This window comes from Rhinoderma darwinii, chromosome 1 (assembly GCF_050947455.1).
Source record: "Rhinoderma darwinii isolate aRhiDar2 chromosome 1, aRhiDar2.hap1, whole genome shotgun sequence".
NCBI lineage: Eukaryota > Metazoa > Chordata > Amphibia > Anura > Rhinodermatidae > Rhinoderma > Rhinoderma darwinii.
The window spans coordinates 380,140,066-380,164,689 of NC_134687.1; the positions used below are offsets into that span (position 1 = coordinate 380,140,066).

The 24,624-nt window shown below is 42.3% G+C and overlaps 1 protein-coding gene across 3 annotated transcripts in view; it reads left to right on the plus strand.

Annotated features, from left to right (window-relative positions):
* Positions 1-24,624, plus strand: part of GCNT1 (glucosaminyl (N-acetyl) transferase 1) — a 54,317-nt gene that overhangs the window by 25,325 nt on the left and 4,368 nt on the right. The window contains exon 2 of one of the 3 annotated variants that reach the window (XM_075828281.1): positions 24,505-24,585. The exons of the other annotated variants lie outside the window; for them this stretch is intronic. The gene's annotated coding sequence lies outside the window, so the exon portion shown is untranslated. The remainder of the gene's footprint in view (positions 1-24,504; positions 24,586-24,624) is intronic. 3 annotated transcript variants of the gene reach the window in all.

A 24,624-nucleotide genomic window follows, 5' to 3' on the forward strand; every position in this document is an offset into this window, starting at 1 on the left:
CGGCGAGCACAGCGTGCCATGGGGTATTTTTTACTTGTTGAGCCAAGTTGCATCCAAGCACATCTAATCACGCCCCAGCCTCCTCCATTAGACCATCACCAAAACAACTCTACCGAGCGCCACCCAACTTAAAACTGGATCTGGGGGCAGGATGCAGGTGGGCGGAAATACGTGCTGAGCAGTGTGATGTGCTTATGCTGGCAGCACAGTGATAGGGCGAGAGAGGGTGTGGTTTCTCACAGACGGTTAACCCCTTAATGGCTGGCCTATTTTAAACCCTAATGACCAAGCTATTTTTTGCATTTTTCCATCGTCTTATTTCATGAGCTATAACTTTTTTAATTTTGCGTCGACATAGCTGTATAAGGTCTTGTTTTTTGCGGGACAACTTTTTTTTTTTAATAGCACAATTTTGGGGTACATAATTTATTGATTAACTTTTTGGGGGGGCTAATGGGAAAAAAACCCATAAATTTCACCACTCTTTTTTGCGTCTTAGATTTATGCAGTTTCCTGTGTGGTATAAATAACATAATAACTTTATTCAGTGGGTTATTACTATTGTGGCGATACCAAATGTATATAGCTTTTGTACGTTTTACTACTTTTACACAGTAAAAACACTTTTTTTTTTTTTTCAAAATTATTTGTTTTTGTGTCGCCATGTCTTAACCCCTTCCCGACATTTGCCGTACATGTACGTCATGGAAAGTACTGACTTCCCGCATCTTGCCGTACATGTACGTCAAACGTTTGGCACCGGCTCAGAAGCTGAGCCGGTCCCATCATCACCGGATCTCAGCTGTATCTTACAGCTGACATCCGACTGTAACGGCGGGGACCGAAATTAGCTTCGATCCCCGCCATTAACCCCTTAAGTGCAGCGCTCAAACGCGATCGCTGCACTTAAGGTGTTTGCAGCTCATCGGAACCCCAGTAATGAAATTGCCGGGGTTCCGGTGGCTGCAATGGCAACCGGAGGCCTAATACTGGCCTCCCGGTCTGCCTAGCACCGAAGCCGGTCAAGATCCGCCCGGCGGCGGAGCCTGATCGGCTTCCGTAGCTGCCGGCAAGATGGCGCCGGGTCAGGAGCTGATCCGGCGTCATCAGCGGTGGAAGTCAGCTGTACTGTACAGCTGACATCCACCTGTAACGGCAGGAACCGGAGCTAGCTCCGATCCCTGCCATTAACCCCTTCGATGCAGCAATCGAAAGCGATTGCTGCATCGTAGCGGTTACAAGCAGATCGCCAGCCCTGACAGGCAATCGGGACTGGCGACTGCTGTTATGGCAACAGGAGACACAATGGTCTCCTGCTCTGCCATTACGGAAGCCGATTTAGGCCCCGCCGGGAGGCGAAGCCTAAACGGCTTGCTGTCAGTGAATGACTGACAGATCTAATACATTGCACTACATAGGTAGTGCAATGTATTAGAAAAAAAAAAATCTGACCGTTGGACCTTCAAGTCCCCTAGTGGGACTTGAGAAAAAGTGTAAAAAAAGTATAAAAAAGTGTAAAAAAAAGTGCAAAAAATAAAAGTTTGAAAACAATAAAAGTTTCAAGTAATCAAATAACACACAATCCCCCTTTTACTCTTATCAAGTCCTTTATTATTGAAAAATAATAATAAACCATATGTATTTGGTATCGCCACGACCGTAACGACCGGAGGTATCAAAATATTATATTATTTATTGCACGCGGTGAACAGCGTAAAAAAAACCCGTAAAAAACGTTACCAGAGTTTCTGTTTTTTAGTCACTTTGCCCTACAAATATTACAATAAAAAGTGATCAAAAAGTCGCACGTATCCAAAAATGGTACCTATAAAAACTATAGCTCGTCCCGCAACAAACCAGCCCTCATACCGCTACGTCTATGAAAAATAAAATTAGTTATGGCTCCAATAAGTCAGGAAATAAAAAAATATGCAGTTGTGCCCGAGGAGAACATTTCTTCTGTTTCAAGAGGCGATTTATCAAGGACCTAAAATTAGGGAACCAGGAAGGGAGGGCCCAATCATATCCGATGGAAGCGACGGTGCCCGTATTATACCAGGATAATACTTTCCCAGCAAAATTCCCCAAACTACAAAGGCGCGGAGTGTGGACCAAAAGGGGGATAAGAAATGACACCATTTATCAGTGCGACACCGGCCTGTGCAGAAAGGATTGCTTCACAGCGTAACACACATCTATGGATTATTTTTATTTTTTTATACCACCTGACTATGCCCCTTATATACTCCGCCCCGCTTACATGTACCCCCACATTATAAAACACCAGCAATACTCAAACAAATATAGTACCAAGCAAAATCCGCTCTCCAAAAGCCAAATGGTGCTCCCTCGGCCCTGAACCCTACAGCGTGCCCAAACAGCAGTTTCCTTCAACATATATGGCACCGTCATACCCGTGAGAACCCTTTTAACAATTTTTGTGGTGTGTGTCTCCAGCGTCATAAGCTGGGCATGACATATTTGCCACTGAATGGCATATCTAGGGAAAAATATAAATTTTTAATTTGCACCATCCGCAGCGCATTCATTTATGGAAAAGACCTGTGGGGTGAAAATGCTCACTACACCCCTTAATAAATGCCTTGAGGGGTGCAGTTCCATAATGGGGTCACTTATCAGGGGTTTATTTTTATTATTTCACATCTGAGCCTCTGCAGTTGTGAACCAATACTTTGTAAATCGCCAAATTAGGCCTCCACTCCGCATGGTACTCTTCACTTCTGAGCCCTGTCATATGTCCAGACAAAAGATTAGGGCCACATGTAGGGTGTTTCTAAAACCGGGAAACACCGCATAATAATTAGAGAGCTGTCTTGTTATGGTGGCACAAGCCGGGCACCACATATTGGCATATCTATGGAAAAAAATCCCATTTTCACTCTGCAACATTGAGCGCACACTAATTTCTACAAAACACCTGCAGGGTTAAAATGCTTACTACACCCCTTGGTAAATGCATTGAGGGGTGTAGTTTACAAAATGGGGTCACTTCTGGGGGGTTTCCACTGTTTTGGGCCCACAGGTGCCCAGAAACCAATCCAGCAACATCTGCACTCCAAATGGCGGTCCTTCCCTTCTGAGCCCTGCCGTTTGCCCAAACAGCAGTTTATGACCACATATGGGGTATTGCCGTACTCGGGAGAAATAGCTTTACAAATGTTGGGTTCTTTTTTTCCTTTATTTGTTGAGAAAATGAAAAAATTTGCGCTAAAGCTACGTCTTATTGAAGAAAAAGGACTGTTTTTATTTTCACTGCCTAATTCTAATAAATTCTATGAAACATCTGTGGGGTCAAAATGCTCACTACACCCCTAGATGCATTCTTCAAGAGGTGTAGTTTCCTAAATGGAGTCCCTTTTTGGGCGTTTTCATTGTTTTGTCCCCTCAGGGGCTTTGCAAATGTGACCTGGCCTCCGCAAATCATTCCTGCTAAATGTGATCTCAAAAAGTCAAATAGTGCTCTTTCCCTTCTAAGCCCTGCCGTGTGTCCAAACAGCCGTTTATTACCACATGTGGGGTATTGTTTTACTCGGGAGAAATTGCTTTACAAATTTTGTGGTGCTTTTTCTCCTTTAGTCCTTCTGGAAATGAGAAAAAATTAGCTAAACCTACATTTTCTTTGAAAAAATGTAGATTATTATTTTCAGGGCCTACTTCCAATAATTTCTGCAAAAAAACTGTGGTGTCAAATCGCTCACTATACCCCTAGATAATTTCCTCAATGGGTGTTGTTTCCAAAATGGGGTCACTTGTGGGGGGTTTCCACTGTTTTGTCCCCTCAGGGGCTTTGTAAATGTAACATGGCCTCCGCAAACCATTCCTGCTAAATTTGAGTTCCAAAAGCCAAATGGCGCTCTTTCCCTTCTCAGCCTCGCCGTGTGTCCAAACAGCCGTTTATTACCACATGTGGGGTACTGTTTTACTCGGGAGAAATTTCTTTACAAATTTTATGGTGATTTTTCTCCTTTAGTCCTTGTGGAAATGAAAAAAAATTAGCTAAACCTACATTTTATTTGAAAAAATGTAGATTTTCATTTTCACAGCCTACTTGCAAAAATTTCTGCAAAAAACCTGTGGGGTCAAAATGCTCACTATACCCCTAGATAATTTCCTCAAGGGGTATAGTTTCCAAAATGGGGTCACTTGTTTGGGGTTTTCACTGTTTTGTCCCCTCAGGGGCTTTGTAAATGTGACATGGCCTCCGCAAACCATTCCTGCTAAATGTGAACTCCAAAAGCCAAATGGCGCTCTTTCCCTTCTCAGCCACGCCGTGTCTCCAAACAACCGTTTATTACCACATGTGAGGTATTGTTTTACTCGGGAGAAATTGCTTTACAAATTTTGCGGTGCTTTTTCTCCTTTAGTCCTTGTGGAAATGAGAAAAAAAATCGCTAAACCTACATTTTCTTTGAAGAAATGTTGATTTTAATTTTCACGGCCTACTTCCAATAATTTCTGTAAAAAACCTGTGCGGTGAAAATGCTCACTACACCCCTAGATAATTTCCTTGAGGTGTCTAGTTTCCCAGATGGGGTCACTTTTGGGGGATTTTGACTGTTTTGGCACCGCAAGAGCCCTTCAAACCTGACATGGTGCCTAAAATATATTCTAACAAAAATAAGGCCCCAAAATCCACTAGGTGCTCCTTTGCTTCTGAGGCCGGTGTTTCAGTCCAGTAGCACGCTACGGCCACATGTGGGATATTTCCTAAAACTGCAAAAACTGGGCAACAAATATTGAGTTGCATTTCTCTGGTAAAACCTTCTGTGTTATAAAAAAAATTGTATTAAAAATGTATTTCTGCAGAAAAATATGAAATTTGTAAATTTCACCTCTACTTTGCTTTAATTCCTGTGAAATGTTTAAAGGGTTAAGACATTTTCTAAATGCTGTTTTGAATACTTTGAGGGGTGAAGTTTTTAAAATGGGGTGACTTTTTTGGTGTTTCTAATATATAAGGCCCTCAAAACCACTTCACAACTGAACTGGCCCCTGTAAAAATAGCCTTTTGAAATTTTCTTGAAAATGTGAGAAATTGCTGCTAATGTTCTAAGCCTTGTGAGGTCATAGAAAAATAAAAGGATGTTCAAAAAACGATGCCAATCTAAAGTAGACATATGGGGGATGTTAATTAGCAACAATTTTGTGTATTATAACTGCCTGTCTTACAAGCAGATACATTTAAATTGAGAAAAATGCTAATTTTTGCAATTTTTCGCTAAATTTTGGTGTTTTTCACAATTAAATACTGAACATATCGAGCAAATTTTGCCAGTAACATAAAGTCCAATGTGTCACGAGAAAACAATCTCAGAATCGCTTGGATAGGTGAAAGCATTCCGGAGTTATTACCACATAAAGTGACACATGTCAGATTTGAAAAATGAGGCTCTGTCAGGAAGGTCAAAAGTGGCTAAAGAGGGAAGGGGTTAAGAGCCATAATTTTTTTTTTTTTTTTTAAATCAAACCAGTTTTTATTGATAGTACAACATACATTATAAATCTCATGTATATCTAGTCAATTCCAACAATCAATACATTTTCAGTTTTGTACAGAATATTCAGTTACATTTAACATAACTCCCCCTTCCCTGCAACCAAACTCCCCCCCCCCTCCCCCGCAGTATCTCCTTTCCCTGGCTCGTACATTTTCTCTCCCGCATCATACTAATATATTCATAAGCGATCTCCTGATCATGTCCCCTCAATCTGCCTCCTACCTCCCTGCCGTACCATAGTTATGTATCCACTTTCCCCATTGTTTATCATATTTGTGCATTGCCCCACGTTTCAGATATATCCGATGTTCTAACGACACCGTGTGATTAACATATCCTACCAGTTCAGACACCTCCGGGGGATCCGTGTTCAGCCAATATTTTGCTATCAGCTTCCTAGCATGGTATAAAACTTTTTTAATAGCCAGTAATTCAGCCCCATTTCCTCCCTCCTCCCCCATGCAACCCAACATAAAGATCTTAGGTTCCAACGGGAAATCCCTCCCATATACTCTCGCTACCATGCCTCCAACCTCCTTCCAGTAGTCATTCAGCATCGGACAGTCCCAGAACATATGCTTTATGTCTGCCCCATCAAACGAACACCTGGGACACTCCTTCGTTGGCCTAAGCCGCATTTGCCATAGCCATAATTGTTTTACTTTTACGCTGATGCAGCTGTATGAGGGCTTCTTTTTTGCGGGACGACTTTTATAGTTTTTTTTTTTTTGTACCATTGGGGAGTACTTGCGACCTTTTTGATCACTTTTTGTAAAAAATTTTTTTAAGGCAGGATGAACAGAAAACCTCCATTCTGGCCTTGTTTTTTATTTTATTTTTTACAGCGTTCACTGTGTGGGTTAAATAACGTATAGGTGGGGTCGTTATGGATGTGGCGATACCAAATATGTGTAATGATTTAAAAAAAAAAATAATTTTCATATTAAAGTATTTTATAAGGGAAAAAGTGAGTTTTTCATTTCTTTTATTTGGTATTTTTATTTATTTATTATTAACTTTATTAAACTTTATGACAACTTTATTTTAAGTCCCACTAGGGACTTTACTATATGATCTTCTGATCGCTTTTATAATACACTGCAATACTTCTGCAGGTAATACTTCGCAGGGATCCACTCTAGGCAGACCTGGGGGCCTTTGTTAGGCCCCCGGCTGCCATAGAAGCCATTGGCACCCTGTGATTGCCATTTCAGGGTGCCGATGGAGTGAGAGAGGGAGCTCCCTCCCTCCAAAACCACTTGGATGCGGCGCTCGCTATTGAGCGCCGCATCTAAGGGGTTAAACGGGTGAGATCGATGTTGAAATCGATCCCGCTGGACATCCGCTTTAGCCAGCACAGGACACCCGTGCCGGGCTTATGTCAGAGTGCCGTGAAAAGGCAGCGCTGTAGCATAAGTACCCTTAACGGCTGCTTTGAAAAGGTGTATTGGCAGTCATTAAGGGGTTAATGGAGACCTTATAAAGCTGCACCTGCAGTTAGAAATAGCTTGGTTTAATTGACTGGAAAGCACATTTGTTGAGAATTGTAAAACCATCGATTTCTGTATATTGTAATGGATACGGTATATACACAGTCATGTTTTCATTTCTTTATACAGTAATTTGAAGATTTTGTTTTTACAACTACCTAAAAAACTTTTGCAAAGTAGAATGTTTTCGGAAATAGAAGTGTCAAGGCTACATGCACATGTTGCGTATTTTGCTGCAAAACCGCAAGAAATTCGCAGGAAAAAACGCACCTGAGGGTGCATTTTTTTTAAATTTGTTTTTCGGTGCGGCTTTTCCATTTTGATGTTTTTCAGCACATTTTCATGCTGTGGTTTTTGGTGCGATTTTTATTCTTCACTAGGCAGATAGAATTCGCAAGCGGAAACGCAAAATAAATTGACATGGTACGGATTCTAAAAAACGTACCACAGGTCAATTTCAGTACCGAAAAATACAGAAATACTGTGTTCTATCAAGTCAAGAGTCAACGCAGCCGTCTACTGGGAAATTTTAGAGCACTTCATGCTTCCCTCTGCTGACAAGCTTTATGGAGATGCTGATTTCATTTTCCAGCAGGACGCGGCACCTGCCCACACTGCCAAAAGTACCAATACCTGGTTTAATAACCCAAGTATCACTGTGCTTGATTGGCCAGCAAACTCGTCTTACCTAAACCCCATAGAGAATCTATAGGGTATTGCCCAGAGGAAGATGAGAGACACCAGACCCAAAAATGCAGATGAGCTGAAGACCGCTATCAAAGCAACCTGGGCTTCCATAACACCCCAGCAGTGCCACAGGCTGATCGCCTCCATGCCACGCCGCATTGATGCAGTAATTCATGTAAAAGGAGCCCCGACCAAGTGTTGAGGGCAGATACTGTACATACTTTTCAGTAGGCCAACATTTTAGTATTTAAAAATAATTTTTTTAATTGGGCTTATATAATATTCACATTTTCTAAGACAGTAAATTTTGGGTTTTCAGGAACGGTTAGCCATAATCCTCAACATTAAAAGAAAAAAATGCTGGAAATAGATCACTCTGTGTGTAATGAATCTATATAATATACGAGTTTCCCTTTTTGAATTGAATTACTGAAATAATTTTTTTTTTTAATATTCTAATTCATTGGGAAGTGTGTGTGTGTATGTATGTGTGTGTGATATATATCCATCATTTATGAATATAACCCCCATCATTCCTGTGTACAGGGTTGATGCGGGTTATATACAGGGACCCCCATCATCCGTGTATATACAATTGGGGCGGGCATTGAGGCTTAACCAGAAATAAATGGGGCAGGCATTGAGGACACCATGGACCAATAAGCTGCCTGTATATGGCAGAAGTGCAGCGGACTCTGAATACATTCAGCCCAAGGCAGTGACGTCATCGCACCTGTCTGAGCTGAGCCGTGAGCAGCCAGCGTTATGCAGTGAATAGTAGAGCTGGGAACTGAAGTTCTCCTGCTCTACTATAGGATTCAACGGTATCTACGTCCTGAGGACGCAGATAAAGTTGAAACCGGAAAAAAACGAAATGCGCAAGATGACCTCAGTTATTTGCGTTGAATTTCGGTTACAGATTTTTTTTTCCCCGATCAATTTCCCAGCCCTAGTCGAAGGTATGGCTTTTTGGCTGCGATTCTTCCATGAAGGCCACTTCTGGCCAGAGTTGAGCTAACAGTAGATGGGTGTACCTGGGTCCCTCCTGGTTTCTGCCAGTTCTGAGCTGATGGCACTGCTGGGCATCTTCCAATTTCGAAGGAAAGTAAGCATGATGTGTCTTTGATCTGCTGCACTAAGTTTCCTTGGCCAACCACTGTTTCTACAGTCCTCAACGTTGCATGTTTCTTTGTGCTTCTTCAAAAGAGCTTGAACAGCATTTCTTGAACCCTAATCTGCTTTGAAATTTTTCTTTGGAAAGATCTTGCCGATGCAGTATAACTACCTTGTGTCTGGTTGATGTGCTTAGTCCTGCCATGGTGGACCTGTGACATGAAACGGTCTTCCACAACCTCACCTTTGTAGCAGAGTTTGGCTGTTCCTTACCCAGTTTTATTTACATGTAAAGACTGTGTTTCAACCTACAAATGAAAATTATGATTATTGTCACCTGTTTGGTATAATTGGTTAATCATACCCATGATTATAATCCATGACTTTGTGCAAGTGTGCCGTGAACAATTTATGCTGTTTTGAAGGCAGACTGGTCACACCAAATATTGATTTGATTTAGATTTTTCTTCTATTCATTTACTTTGTATTTTGTTAATTGATTAAAAAAATATATTAATTCTATTTTTGAAAGCATTAACTTTTCCACAACTGCCTAAAACTTTTGCACAGTATTGTATTTCCCAGACTTCTCCATTATATGGGTTACAAAAACCTAGAAACTAATACAACAGAATGGCAATATCTATCTGAGTCTTCAAGATTTTTCGCTAAAATCCTCTCTGACACTTGAACCAAACACAGAGAGGGGGAGTTTCAAATGACTCTCTCGTTGTGTTCTTTGCAGCAAGCAACCTCCCAACCAAACGGTTGACCCCATTTTTCAAATACACTGTCCCTAGAAGTTGGTCCCTGCTGATCCTCTGTATGTATAATTTAAAAAAAACATTTCTTCACAGATTCAGTGCAATGCATTCCATAACACAGGTATTCTCCCCTAGAATATATTTATCCACAAATGTTTCCTTTGCATCATATTAGTTTTTTGTCAAACATTTTACAAAGGCAAATATTAATCATCTTGGTATTTTATACTGGGTGAGGAAGATAGACCACTTTTCGCCTACCACTGGAAATTGGTATTATACATCATGCACTTTTTGTAGTGAGACTTAAGACTGGCTGCATCTCTTTTCTAAAACCGAAAACTGGCATAGAAAAGTTAATAAATACCGCCCACCACCTTGTTCATTTAAAATTGACCCTTTTATTACATGTGGCACAGTACTAGTACAATATATTGCAATACTATCCTAATACCCATCCATGTACCTAAACAAACAAACATATAAAATGTGACTCACCCTAACAGTCCTTATTACTAATAGGTAATCTTTTATACGGTTGGGGCAAATAGAGAGGTATGTCCAAGGGAAGGGTTACCGTAAATACCAGAGAAAGTGTAGGCTAGCAAGGGTTAAACCAGGGATATGCGGGTTGTTGTATAGAGGAGGTAAAGGGTTACCAGGGGATGTGTAGGTAGTGCAGAAAAGGGTTAAACCAGGGGAATGTGCCGGACCAGGGGTATGTAAAGGGTTAACCAGGGGAATGTGCTCGTTATAGGGGAGGTATAGGGTTAATGTATGCTTGTTGTATAGGGGGAAAGGGTTACATACCAGGGGTGAAAATGTGCTCGTTGTGTAGGGGGGAGAAGTAAGGGTTAAGTGCAGCTACTGCTTCTCGTGGGGAGGATACTAAAGCGTTGGTGGAGCGGTGAGTATGCTCGTTGTTCCAGGGGATCGTTTATGGAGGTGCGCGAAGCAGGAGAGAAGAGGTCCTCGTTGGTGGTCTGAACAGGGGGGGAGAGAGAGCTAGCGCACCGGTGCTGGGCTATTTAATCCCTAGCTGCACGACTCCGTAACTGTACGTCGTCGCGGGAAGTTACGTTCCGCACCGGGACGTTCAGTTACTGAGTCGTTCCCTGTGCACACTGTTGGGAGCATGGTGCGCCGGGAATCGGGGGATCCGGTGTCTCCGACAGCTGACACTCCACTGTTGCCACTGATTTTGGCAAATAACCCTTTAAATGCGGCAATCGATTGTGATCGCCGCATTTAAGGGGTCTGTAGTACATCGGCATCCCCCTCCTGATAGGCTTCCTGTCAGAGTGACTGTCAGCGTTACACTACTTAGGTAGTGCGCTAGCTCTCTCTCTCTCTCTCTTTCTCTCTCTCTTTCTCTCTCTCTCTCTCTCTCTCTCTCTCTCTTTCTCTCTCTCTCTCTTTCTCTCTTTCTCTCTCTCTCTCTCTCTCTCTCTCTCTCTCTCTCTTTCTCTCTCTCTTTCTCTCTCGCTCTTTCTCTCTCGCTCTTTCTCTCTCGCTCTTTCTTTCTCTCGCTCTTTCTTTCTCTCGCTCTTTCTTTCTCTCGCTCTCTCTTTCTCTCGCTCTCTCTTTCTCTCGCTCTCTCTTTCTCTCTTTCTCTCTCTCTTTCTCTCTCTCTCGCTCTCTTTCTCTCGCTCTTTCTTTCTCTCGCTCTTTCTTTCTCGCTCTCTTTTTCTCTCTCTCTCTCTTTCTCTCTCTTTCTCTCTTTCTCTCTCTTTCTCTCTTTCTCTCTCTCGCGCTCTTTCTCTCTCTCGCGCTCTTTCTCTCTCTCGCGCTCTTTCTCTCTCTCGCGCTCTTTCTCTCTCTCGCGCTCTTTCTCTCTCTCGCGCTCTTTCTCTCTCTCGCGCTCTTTCTCTCTCTCGCGCTCTTTCTCTCTCTCGCGCTCTTTCTCTCTCTCGCGCTCTTTCTCTCTCTCGCGCTCTTTCTCTCTCTCGCGCTCTTTCTTTCTCTCGCTCTCTTTCTTTCTCGCTCTCTTTCTTTCTCGCTCTCTTTCTTTCTCGCTCTCTTTCTTTCTCGCTCTCTTTCTTTCTCGCTCTTTCTTTCTCGCTCTCTCTTTTTCTCTCTCTCTTTTTCTCTCTCTCTCTCTCTCTCTTTCTCTCTCTTTCTCTTTCTCTCTCTTTCTCTTTCTCTCTCTTTCTCTCTTTCTCTCTCTTTCTCTCTTTCTCTCTCGCGCTCTTTCTCTCTCTCGCGCTCTTTCTCTCTCTCGCGCTCTTTCTCTCTCTCGCGCTCTTTCTCTCTCTCGCGCTCTTTCTCTCTCTCGCGCTCTTTCTCTCTCTCGCGCTCTTTCTCTCTCTCGCGCTCTTTCTTTCTCTCGCTCTCTTTCTTTCTCGCTCTCTTTCTTTCTCGCTCTCTTTCTTTCTCGCTCTCTTTCTTTCTCGCTCTCTTTCTCTCTCTCTTCGCGCACCTCCATAAACGATCCCCTGGAACAACCAGCATACTCACCGCTCCACCAATTATTTAGTATCCTCCCCACCGCGCGGGATAAATAACGAAATAATTTTGGAGTTCAGGTCGTTCGAAACGGCGATACCAATTATCTATAGTTTATTTTTATTAATAATAAAGAACTGATCAGGGAAACAGGGTGATTTTTACTTTTATTACTTTTAAAACTCTTATTTTTACACAGGGGAGTGAGGGCAGGAGCCCCTGATCGCAATTCTAATACACTGCAATACATTTGTAGTGCAGTGTATTAGAGCGGTCAGCTACTCACTGACAGCAAGCATAGTGGGTCCTGACTTTGTCAGAACTCACTAGTCTTCCGTAGATGGCATAGCCGGACGCCATTGTTAGGCATCTGGTTGCCACAGCAACCATCGCTGCCCGCTTTCATGTAGCGGGCAGTCAATGGTGGTTTAACCCCTAAAAAGCCGCGATCGCTATTGAACGCGGTTTTTAAGGGGTTAATCAGCGGGGACACAGCGATCGGTCCACGCTATAGGAGCTGCGGCAACTGCTGTACGAGACAGCAGTTGTCACAGCTCCTGTATGTGTCGGGAAAACGGCCGGAATGGCTGTTCCTCCCGTGACGTACTATTAGGTCATGGAGCGCGAACGATAGTTACCATGACCTAATAGTACGATCAGGAGCGGGAAGGGGTTATAAAGTGAGCAAAAAGTTGTATGTACCAAAAAATGGTACCAATAAAAACTACAGCTCATCCCTCCAAAAATAAGCTCTCACACCACTCATCGACCCAAAAATTTAGTTATGCCTCTCAAAATGTTGTGAAACCATTTATTTTTTTTAACAAATAGTTTTTCTTTGTAAAAGTAGTAAAATATAAAAAAAAAATATATAAATTTGGCATCAATTTTATTTTCAGTTTCTCAGCACATTATACGGTACTTTTAAATGGTGTCAATAAAAACTACAACTCCGCCTGCAAAAAAAATAAGCCCTTACACCATTCTATTGACAGAAAAAGAAAAAAAGGTATAACTCTTGGAAGGCGGGGATTAAAAAACGAAAATAAAAAAAAGCTTCAGTCCTGAAAGGGTTAATTTCTAATGAGAAACCATTTGACAACATGTGGGGTATAGCCGTACTCGGGAGAAATTGTTTTACAAAAATGTTGATATTCATTTTCACGGCCTCATTCCACTAAATTCTGCAAAAAAAACTGTGTGGTCAAACTGCTCACTACACTCCTCAAGGAATTTTTCTAGGGTATAGTTTCCCAAATGGGGTCACTTTTGGGGGGGGGGGGTTTCCACTGTTTTGGTCCCTCCAGGGCGTTGCAAACGCGACATGGCACTGAAAACCATTCCAGCAAAACCTGTGCTCCAAAATCCAAATGGCGCTCCTTCGCTTCTGAGCCCTGCTATGGGTCCAAACAGCAGTTTATTACCACATATGGGGTATTTCCGTAATCTGTAGGAGATGATTTACAAATGTTAGGGTGCTTTTTCTCCTTTATTCCTTGTAAAGATTAAAAATTTCTATGTTTTTTCAGAAAAATACTTTTTCTTTTTCAGACTTTTCAATAAATTTACCGAATGACTTGTGGGTTCAGAATGCTCACTATACCCCTAGAAAAATTCCTTGAGGGGTGTAGTTTCCAAAATGGGGGGTTTCCACTGTTTTGGCACCACAAGACCTCTTCAAACCTGACATGGTGCCTAAAATATATTCTAAAAAAAAAAGGAGGCCGCAAAGTCAACTAGGTTCTCCTTTGCTTCGTAGGTCTGTGTTTCAGTCCATTACCACACTAGGGCCACATGTGGGGTATTTCTAAAAACTGCAGAATCTGGGCAATAAATATTGAGTTGTGTTTCTCTGGTAAAACTTTTGTGTTACAGAAAAAAATGGATTAAACATTTTCTGCAAAAAAAATGAAATTTGTAAATTTCACCTCCACTTTGCTTTATTTTCTGTGAAACTCCTAAAGGGTTAAGAAACTTTCTTAATGCTGTTTTGAATACCTTGAGGGTGCAGTTTTGTAAAATGGGGTGATTTATGGGGACTTCCTAATATATGTAAGGCCTTCAATGCCACTTCAGAACTGAACTGGTCCCTGTAAAAATCGCCTTTTGAAAGTTTCTTGTAAATGTGAAAAATTGCTGCTAAAGTTATAAGCCTTGTAACGTCCTAGAAAAATAAAAGGATGTTCAAAAAACAATGCCAATCTAAAGTAGACATATGGGTGATGTGAAATAGTAACTTTTTTGTGTGGTTTAATTGCCTGCCTTACAAGCAGTTATGTTTTAAATTTAGAGAAATGCTAATTTTTGCAAATTTTTCTCACAATTTTGGTGTTTTTCTCAAACAAATATGGAATTTATCGACCACATTTTTTCTCTCATAATGTACAATGTGTCACGAGAAAACAATCTCGGAATCGCTTGGATAGGTAAAAGCACCGCCAAGTTATTACCACATAAAGTGACACATGTCAGATTTGAAAAAATCGGCTGTGTCCACAAGGCCAAAACAGGCTGCGTCCTAAAGGGGTGAAGCCCAGCCGGTGCGCTTGCTCCTGAGCCAGGCGCAGGCACAATAGTGCCGCTCGCGCCCGGCTCGACTGGATCGGCTCGGTGATGTGACGTCACTGGCCGACTCAAGAGCGGGGGGGCAGAGGAATGGATCACAGGATACATCCCCAATTACCTCTCCAGCCCCCCGCAGAGAAGGGAGACAGAAGATCAAAGGCAGAATCTCCTGTCTCCCTTTGGTAAACAAGACAATGACTGTCTTGTTTTGCCTGGAGCAATTTCCCATGGCCAGGGCTGTGTTTCTACCGCCATGGCTCATGGGACAATTCACTTAGCAATATAGTCCATTACAGGTTCATGTCTCCTTTCTATAATAATCGATGCTGGACACCCCTGCTACATATATTTGTCCAATACATTAGTAGTGCTCCTTTGTGGATTTCTTACGCAATTTCTGCTTCAAAATCCGGACGGATCACATGCAGATTTTGCTGCGGATTTCACTACTACTTAAAAACCCGCACCATGCCCTGATTCCTTTGAGAAAAATGTTCGGCAGCATATGGATGAGATTTTTTAAAATCTCATCCACTATCCTGCAGCAGTCTCTTGCTGCAGATTTTCTGCCCTGCAACAAATCTGCTACATGTGCAGGTCGCCATAGGGCAGAATCACAGGCCATGAATTGTCTTTGCAGTGTGAATATTGCCTCAGAGTTTACAACTGCAAATTCAATTTGCACTGAAAGCCGGGCATACTGCAGATTTTCTAAATTTGCAGCATGCTCTTTCTTGTTAAGTGAAGCAGTGGATTTTCTCAGTGGATTTTACCCTTTGCAATGCATATGGTGAGACCTGCGGCAAATCCATAGTAAGGCCTCATGCACACGACCGTAGCCATGTGCACGGCCGTGATTTTCATGTTGGCCGGCTACGGAGTGTCAGCCCCCAGCCGCCTGCAAATCGCGGGCTGTGCACATGGCCGCGGCCATTATTTTCAATGAGCCCGGAACACAGAACACGGTCGTAATAAGACATGCCCGTTCTTTCTGCGGTCCGGACTCCGGGGCCATGCACGGACCGTGGAAACCACGGTCGTGTGCATGGCCCCATAGGAATGAATGGGGCCGCAATTCTCCCGTGGATTTTCGGGGGAATTGCGGCCGCAAAAGCACGTTCGTGTGCATGGGGCCTTATTGTGAATCTCTCCGCAGTGCATAAATCCACCCTCTGGTCTCATTCATTCACTGCCCTAGAGCTGTAAATTAAGTGCCACGGGTGGCATCAAATGCTTCCCTTTTAAATCAGGGAAGTCTGTCCCAAAGCTTGCTATTCAATCCTATGCTTCGCATTAAATATACAGCTACTGCATGGTGCTTTAATGCGGACGTGTGCACAGACGCTTAGGTTATATATTCACACGCAGCAGATTTGTTCTAAAAATTTCTACAACTGAAAATTTGTTCCATTTATCTGAATGGGGTTATTCCTGCAGGATGTGCGTGGTTTTCCGCATGTTTTTATATGAAGACATATAGTGTAGGTTTTTTAGAATTAAGTTTTTTTTTTTTTCCCTATAGTTTTAGAAATTTGAAAATTTGTTGAAAAGCAGAACCCCTCTTAATTGCAAATCCTTTTCAAGGATCGCTGACTTACATCTAGATAAATATTAAGTTACTAGGAAACCTTACACTTTGCAAAAAGCACATATTCAGCGAGTGCTGAGAAAACCTTTTCCTTGCTGACAAAGTACTGCTTTCATACCCAGAGCTACTGGCTGGCTGCATGTTCTCCGAAATGTATAATGCTGGACTTGTATGTAGCTGCCCTGGACTGGGAACACGTCACACATACACATTCATGTTTCTAGAGAAGTTTTCTTTTTTTAATAGACCAGTTAGTGGTCAGAGTCATATAGAAATGTAATAAAGTCATTGTAATAAAGTGCAGAAACAATCTTTATGGCTTATTGAGCGCATTCTCTCAGTGATTTACGAAGGCCTTGTTATCACCTGTACAGTAGTTTAACCGGTTAAGGACTAGGCTGTTTTACAGCTAAATGACCAGAGAAAATGTCACCATTTTGCTATGCGCTTCTTTAGATGACTATAACTCAGCAGGTGAATAAAGTTCATCTTTGAATTTTACACTCTTTTTAAAGGACAGATAGGGCTTTGTTTTAGTGGCATTTGTCAGTATACATCATTTTTTTTTTTTTCTCTAAAGTGGGCAAAATTGGAAAAAAATGCAAGAATTTAACAATTGCGTCGGTTTATGCTAGCATTTTTCACACACGGTATGAACCACGGCCAAAATTAATCTCCTTTCACATTCTTCCACTTCTCCCGTGCATGGGGATACCAAATATGTGAGCCTTATTCACTGTGCGGGCATGTGCCAGGGCTTGGCATAAAAGGAGGCTTTTTGTCCTTTTCGGTCCAGGAATTTTGCATTTGATTTTAGAGCCGCATACTGTTTTCTGGGGGGCGTAATGCTGCTGAAACATTAGAAACACCCCATAAATGACTTCATTCACACAAGTAGACCCCACAAGGTTTCCTTCAAGGGGTTTATCATATTTTTAGACAGTCCAGTTTTCTTCTGAAAGTTTCTTGAATAAGATGGAACAAAATAAAATCAGCACTTTTTTAGCAAATGCGTCAGTTTAGGCTAGTATTTTTCACACACGGTATAGACCACGGACAAAATTCATCTCCTTTCACGTTCTTCCACTTCTCCCGTGCATGGGGATACCAAATATGTGTGCCTTATTCACTGTGCGGGCATGTGCCAGGGCTTGGCATAAAAGGAGGCTTTTTGTCCTTTTCGGTCCAGGAATTTTGCATTTGATTTTAGAGCCGCATACTGTTTTCTGGGGGGCGTAATGCTGCTGAAACATTAGAAACACCCCATAAATGACTTCATTCACACAAGTAGACCCCACAAGGTTTCCTTCAAGGGGTTTATCATATTTTTAGACAGTCCAGTTTTCTTCTGAAAGTTTCTTGAATAAGATGGAACAAAATAAAATCAGCACTTTTTTAGCAAATGCGTCAGTTTAGGCTAGTATTTTTCACACACAGTATAGACCACGGACAAAATTCATCTCCTTTCACGTTCTTCCACTTCTCCCGTGCATGTGGATACCACATATGTGTGCCTTATTCGCTGTGCGGGCATGTGCCAGGGCTTGGCATAAAAGGAGGCTTTTTGGCCTTTTCGGTCCAGGAATTTTGCATTTGATTTTATAGCCGCATACTGTTTTCTGGGGGGCCTAATGCTGCTGAAACATTAGAAACACCCCATAAACGACTTCATTCACACAAGTAGACCCCACATGGTTTCCTTCAAGGGGTTTATCATATTTTTAGCAAGTCCAGTTTTCTTCTGAAAGTTTCTTGAATAAGATGGAACAAAATAAAATTACCTTTTTTTTTTAACAAATGCGTCAGTTTATGCTAGCTTTTTCACACACAAAATGGACCACGGACAAAATTCATCGCATTTCACATTCTTCCACTTCTCCCGTGCATGGGGATACCAAATATGTGTGCTTTATTCACGGGCATGTGCCAGGGCTTGGCATAAAAGGAGGCTTTTTGGCCTTTTCGGTCCAGGAATTCTGCACTTGATTTTATAGCCGCATACTGTTTTCTGGGGGGCCTAATGCTGCTGAAACATTAGAAACACCACATAAACGACTTCATTCACACAAGTAGACCCCACAAGGTTTTCTTCAAGGGGTTTATCATATTTTTAGACAGTCCAGTTTTCTTCTGAAAGTTTCTTGAATAAGATGGATCAAAATAAAATTAGCAATTTTTTAGCAAATGCGTCAGTTTATACCAGCATTTTTCACACACGGCTTAGACCACGGTCAAAATTAATCTCCGTTCACATTCTGCCACTTCTCCCGTGCACGGGGATACCAAATATGTGGCCTTATTTATCACATAGAGATGTAGGAGGGCGGAGGATAGAAGAAGATTATTTCACAAATCGCTTTTTTCAAAGCTGGTTTTACAAAACTCAACAGAGTTTCTATAACACTTCCAAAATATCTGCTCTTGAAGCAGAAATCCCAAAATATTCATCTAGGGGTATAACGGGAATTTATTTTTTGGGGTTTTCTAAGATAAGAAATTTCAGGTTAATGCAAATGGAGCTCTCCAGCAGATGAACTTTAGAAAACATGCAAATATGACATCCACCCCCCACCCATTCCCTCCCTCACCCTTGGAGTAAAATCAGGGGAAAAATAAAAACGTAATGTAGGGCAAATATATTTTCAACAAATTAACTAAAATCTAATAATTCAGAACAGTGTGGCATTTTTTAAAACATGGCTCAATGCACAGGCCTGGTTGCGAGGGACATGAGGGACAGAAATATCGGGAATCTTTGCGGTGCCCGTCTTTTCTGCAGACGCGGCACTTTTTCTGGGGGTTGCTTCTGGTTGCTGTTGGGGGAATCCGACTGATGAAGTGTCTTTCAGTCAGTCGCGTGACATCCTCAGACTGCGGGCATTCTCTGGTGTCCTGAACATCAAAAATGAGGCCTTCAATAATTTTCTCCTGGAAATCCAGGTATGTGTCTCTGCCTCTGTTTTTTTTGTAGAGCACAAATGAATTGTGGATTGCCACCTGTAACAAATAAATGGCCACTTTTTGTACCAGGTTTTAGTTTTGCGTTTTACTAAATAGGGCTGTAAAACCTGGTCGCTTAAATCCACCCCCCCCATGTACTTGTTATATTCGGACACGCTCAGTGGTTTGTGCTTGTCCGATGTTGCCCCTCTTTCCCTCACTGCCACTGTTCCTGCGGTATGAATCGTGCTTAGCACATACACATCTTTGCGATCCCTGAACTTGACCGCCAGCAATTCTTCAGATGCATAAGCACAGGAGTCCCCCTTTACCATGCGCTTCCCCACTAATTGCTGCGGAAAACCAATTCTGTTTTTGCGCATGGTACCACATGCCCCAGTCCTTGCAGCATGCAAATGCCTAAACAGGGGCACACTCGAATAAAAATTCTCACAGTACAGGTGGTACCCCTTGTGAAGCAGAGGCTGCATTATCTCCCACACAATCTTACTGCTGTTGGAAAGATCAGGGGGGCATCCAGGAACATTTATTGTGCGGTCCCGCCCTTCATAAATCCTGAAGGCGGTGGTATATCCTGACCCGCTTTCACACAATTTGTAGAGCTTAACGCCATATCTTGCCCTTTTTGAAGGTAGATATTGGCGAAAGCTAAGTCTGCCATGAAAGTTGAGGAGGGATTCGTCCACACTTACATTCTGCTCAGGGGTGTAGAGTTGCAGAAATAAATTATTCAGGGAATTTATTAGCGGTCTTATTTTGAACAACCGATCCCGGTTTGCATCGGTACTTGGGGGGGCCTGTGCGTTGTCATTGAAGTGGAGGAACCTCATTATTGTCTCATAACGAGACCTGGGCATTACTGCAGAATATACTGGGGTGGCTTGGGCGGGTCTTGTTGACCAGTAAGACCTAATGGAGGGCTTTTTGACAATACCCATATTTAGGGTGAGCCCCAAAAAATTTTTTAATTCCTGCAAATTGGTGGGCGTCCAATCTCTGGCATGGGTGGATGAAGGTTTCTGCCTTATATATTGTGTGGCATATAAATTTGTTTCGTGGACAATCTGATTTAGGATGTCGTCCGTTATAAATAAATGGAAGTAATCCATTTGGACAAAATTTGTATTGTCCACGGTTATGCCAGGAGTGGCCGTAAATCCGTGGATTCTAGGCCCAAAAGATGGGGCAGGTGCCCATACAAGAGCCTGGACTGGAGGGACCAGGCTGTCCCGTGCTACAGCGCTACTTGGCCCTGCGCTTTCATGTTCTGCAGTTTCGACTGCATCAGGGACAACGTCCCCTGAAGATGAACCTGAAGTGACGCTGTCATCGTCACTACCTAAAACAGGTTCCATCTCGGACGCCATCTCTGATGCGGTCTCCGACTCAGACCACAGCATGGCGTATGCCTCCTCGGCGCTAAACAACTTCCTCGCCATAACGTCACTAACACTAACTAAACAAATTTTTTATTTTTTTTTTTTTTTTATAAAACACACAAACTAACTGCTATATATATCTACACTACCGCTAACAAAAAAATAAACCGCTATTGCTATATATATTATATATATGTGGATATATATATATAATTATATACTCCCTACCTGCCTATTCTAATAGAATAAAAGAAAGAAAGGTAGATAGATAGAAAAAAAGATAGATGGATAGGTAGATTGTATAGATAGATAGAAATCTATCTATACAGAGAATGTTTTAGTGTAACTGTATTTTTTTTCACTGTATTCTTCTGGCAGCAATTCTCCCGAGTCTCTTCTTCTCCTCAAACTGAAACAATGTTTGAGGAGAAGAAAAAAGGCAGGAGATTTACTGCCAGAAAAGTCAAAATAAAACAAATGTGGTCGCTGTGATAGGTTTTCACAGCGACCACATGATCAGGGACCATCAGATTGGTCCCTGATACTCTGCCCAGTGCCCAGAGCTGTTAGTAACAGCGAGGGCACAGGGCTGTGTGCACGCGATCGCGTGCACACTGTTTTCTATGCAGAAATGCATGTGATCGCTGTGATTGGTTGTCACAGCGATCACATGTTCAGGGGCCAAAAGATTGACCCCTGACATTCTGCCCAGTGCCCATGGCTGTTAGCAACAGCCAGGGCATAGAGCTGTGTGCACGCGATCGCGCGTGCACAGTCTCTGAAGTGCGGCCGTATATATACTATACGCCGGACTTTAGAGACCCTGACCGCTGGCCGTATATTTACGGCCAGCGGTCGGGAACCTGTTAATGTTGTTTATTCTCATAACTTGCCGTATACTCTGTTTTCCATGACTGGCTCAGTTTATACTGTTTTTCACTCTCAATCCGTTCGCAATCATTTGTGGGACGGTTGGTCTGAACTTTTATCATGTCAGATCTATTTTTATTACATTGGCAGCAGTTAGGAGTTTAAAATGATTATTTTAGTTTATTTCCGTGCATCAGTTCGGCCTCGTGCACTTGGATCATTGTTGTCCAAGTGCACGAGGCCGAACTCCTTTGTAATCCTACAATCATAGAAATTTATGGGCCGATACTGTTCTTCTGTATGTCTCTGATTTTTATTCGGAGGCGCACACAGGTATTTTGTCACAGATCAATGTAGAATCCATGAGAAAACAATTGTGACATTACAAAGGTATTCTTCCCTAGAAGCATGGATTCTAAGGGTATGTGCACACGATAAGGCTGGGTTCACACGACCTATTTTCAGACGTAAACGAGGCGTATTATGCCTCGTTTTACGTCTGAAAATAAGGCTCCAATACGTCGGCAAACATCTGCCCATTCATTTGAATGGGTTTGCCGACGTACTGTGCAGACGACCTGTAATTTACGCGTCGTCGTTTGACAGCTGTCAAACGACGACGCGTAAATGGACTGCCTCGGCAAAGAAGTGCAGGGCACTTCTTTGCCACGTAATTTGAGCTGTTCTTCATTGAACTCCATGAAGCACAGCTCAAGATTTACGAGCGTCTCAGACGGCTCGCAAAATGCGAGGAGGAGCATTTACGTGTGAAACGAGGCAGCTGTTAACAGTCTGTCTTTTCACACGTAAATGCCTCTCATCGTGTGAACATACCCTTTCTGCAATTACGTCTGAAAATACGAAGCTGTTTTCAAGGGAAAACAGCCCCTGATTTTCAGACGGTTTTTGAGCAACTCGCGTTTTTCGCGGCGTTTTTTACATCCGTTTTTGGAGCTGTTCTCATTGGAGTCTATGAGAAAACGGCTCCAAAAACGTCCAAAGAAGCTGTCAAACGACGACGCGTAAATTACAGGTCGTCGGCACAGTACGTCGGCAAACCCATTCAAATGAATGGGCAGATGTTTGCCGACGTATTGGAGCCGTATTTTCAGGCGTAAATCGAGGCATAATACGCCTCGTTTTACGCCTGAAAATAGGTCGTGTGAACCCAGCCTTCGGGACAATACAGTGCTGCACGTAGCCACGATACAAAGACACTGTATTACGAACCTGTATCAACTCTGTGCACTGCTGTATAGGCTTCTTGTACATGACTTTGCGGTGAGCTTTAGGCCTTAGGGGTATAGTCACATGCTAAGTAGTGATTTTACACTTGTATATTCTTAGGCCACAAATACCCTTTTTGTGTATATGTTGTGAATTTTAGGTGCAGATTCCATTGGCATATATAAGCATTGTTTACTTTCTACAAATGGATAGAGGAGACGGACAATAACCACAGCTCCTCGGTTTTCTCCATTTAAAGTTTTGTTTTCTTCTGACAGTCCAGCAAACAAAAAAAATTCTAATTACAGAATTGACACTATAAATTGACTCCAAGAGAACTTGTGTTTTATTTATTGCATATAACTAAAAATAGGGATTATCGATCCCTTCACAGAGCAGGAACTGCACTACAGCAATACTTGCATGACTATTCTCTTTTCATCTTTGAAAGACTTTTGAAGTTCTTGGAGATAATGTATAGTATCAGTGGGTTACAAATTTGCATTGCTTTTTTGTTTCATTGTGCGTGTGTGTATGTGCTTCCCTTGTTTAAAAAAAAATAAAACTGTGAAGTGTTAAATTACTTTAACGAGGAATTGCTGAGACCTACAAAAGATCAGTGTGCTTGTATTAGCCACATTTCCAGTTAGTATGCAGACAGATAACGTGATCGTACGATGTGGCCAAAAGTATGTGAACCCCTCCTAATTATTGATGTAAGGTGTTTAAAAAAAAAAACAGGTTGCAAATGGGTTAAAAAAAATCAAGCACACAGTATCCAATCCCCATACACATACATTGGTAGTAAGATTTCCAACGCGACTTCAAATGCGGCATCATAGGATGCCGCTCTCACCACGAGTCAGTTTGTAAACTTTCTGATCTGCTAGCTCAGCTCTGCTCAATTGTAAGTACTATTAATGTGAAGAAGTGTTTTAGGAGTAATAACCGCTCAGCCTGGAAGTGGTAGGCCTCTCAAAAATCAGCTCTCGGCGGTTCTTCTCTGTGAGTTTGTGTGTGTGTGACGCATAAAAATTTCAACATTTCAAACTGCCTCTAGAAGGGACATCCGCACAAGAACTGTGTGTCAAGAGATCACCAGGCAAGATGCCAAGTTTCGCATGCAGTGGTGTAAAGCACTCTGCCACTGGAGTCTGGAGAAGTTGATGAATTGCATTTCATTATCTGGGATTCCGATAGATTTATCTGGGTTTGGCAGATGCCAGGACTGCCTACAGGAATGCATGGTCCCTACTTTAAATTTGGTGGATGAGGGATAATGCTATTGGGTTGTTTTTCAGGGTTTATACTAGGTCCCTTTTTTCCTTTAAAAGTTACGTACATTCTACAGCATACAAAAACATTTTAAACAATTGTATTCTCTCAACTTTGTGGCAACAGTTTGGAGAAGGCCCTTTCCTGTTCCAGCATGACTTGACCACTTTGGTGTGGAAGAACTAAAATGACCCGCACGTGGCCCTGACCTCGCCCCCATTGAACAACTTTGGGATGAATTGGAACACTGATTGGGAGCCAGGCCCTCTCAGTAATTCTCTTCTGGATGAATGAGCAAAAATTCACACAGACCTACTCCAAAATCTTGTAGAAAGCCTTCCCAGAAGAGCGGGAGTTGTACTAGCTGCAAAGAAGGTCCAACTCCATATTAACGCCCATGGTTTTGGAATGAGATGTCCATCAAGCTCATGTAGCTGTGATGGTCAGGTGTCCACATACTATTGGCCGGATAGTTAATGCTGGAAGATCAGATGCGGCCCATTTTTTGATAGCTTACATCGTGTACGTCCTTTTTTTGTTTCTCTCTGCATAGATACTTAGTAGTGAGGAATTTGAGCACTTCAATGTTTTTAATCCGGCACCATTTCTCCATTTTTACAGCTGCATACGTCTCCTATTTACTGGAATATTCGCTTTGTAAAGTAGTATATGGACTGGATCTCATAGATGGTTGGCATTCCGGTGAGAACTTGGCTTTATGTTAAGCCAAGTGTTCTCTTT